The sequence below is a fragment of the Trichoplax adhaerens genome, genomic scaffold (assembly GCF_000150275.1).
Source record: "Trichoplax adhaerens TRIADscaffold_1420 genomic scaffold, whole genome shotgun sequence".
NCBI classification, from domain to species: domain Eukaryota; kingdom Metazoa; phylum Placozoa; class Uniplacotomia; order Trichoplacea; family Trichoplacidae; genus Trichoplax; species Trichoplax adhaerens.
Window position 1 is genome coordinate 1 of NW_002061530.1, and position 1199 is coordinate 1199.

Here is a 1199-nt window from a genome sequence, read left to right on the forward strand (position 1 = left end):
TATATCGATGATGATAGCACCTAAAGCAGGTACTAATGATTTTGAAGATGTACTTATTGAAAAGGCGCTTATTGAAGTATGGAAGGCAAAAGGTGTTAATGCAGGGATAGGTGATATAGCAAGATGGTTTAAAGCAAGAAAAGAGAATAGAGATTTATGCCAAAGGATTGGAGAAATGTTATATAGTTACACAGAAGAGGGTGTATATGGTAAACATTTTAATGGTAAGGCAAATATAAATTTAGACTCAAGATATTGTGTAGTTGAGTTAGAGGAGTTGAAGAACAAGCCGTCACTTCAAGCTGTAGTATTGCAGATATTGATAGTTACGATTACAAATAAAGTAATACTTGGGGATAGGAAATATTTAAGCAGCATAGTATTTGATGAAGCATGGAATATGCTTACAGGGAAAAAGACAGCAGAGTTTATGGATAAGCTAGCAAGGACTTTAAGGAAATATAATGGGTCATTGATAGCTGGAACACAAAATTTAGAGGATTTCTATAAGAATGATGGATCGAAAGCTGTATTTATGAATAGTGATTGGTTAATAATGTTTGCGCAGAAGAAGGAGTCGATAGAGCAGTTAAAGAATGCAGGAAAGTTTGAAATAGATGAAGCGTCGCAGAGGGTGATGGAGACAATAAGGACGCAGCAAGGTAAATATTCAGAATTTATGATAATTCATGAGAGCGGATCAAGTGTAGGAAGGTTTATAGCAGACCCATATACAAAAATATTATATTCTAGTAAGGCAGAGGAATTTGAGGCGGTAGAGAGTTTAGTTGCAAGTGGTATGGATATGGGAGATGCGATAAGAGAAGTATCTGAGAGGGTTTATGGAAAAGGATAAAAATAAAAAAGAGAAAAGATGTGATTTTGATAGGTGTATAAATTACATATATTTAATTTATATAATTATAGCAGCTATATTTATAGCAATAGTTTTTATATATTTAACATTAACAGCAGATGCTAAAGATTTAGGAGTAGTAGGTCGAGTATGGGAGATATCAGAAAGTGATCCAATTGAAGATATAAAAAATAAATTGAAGGTGATGGAGAGTAATGGTGAGCTAGATAAGCATAATGAGAAAATCAAAGAAGAAATAAAAAAAAGAATAGAAAATCCAAAGAATCTAGGGATAGGAAGAGCAGAGGAAGAGAGAGAGTATTATTATAATCCAAGCATATCA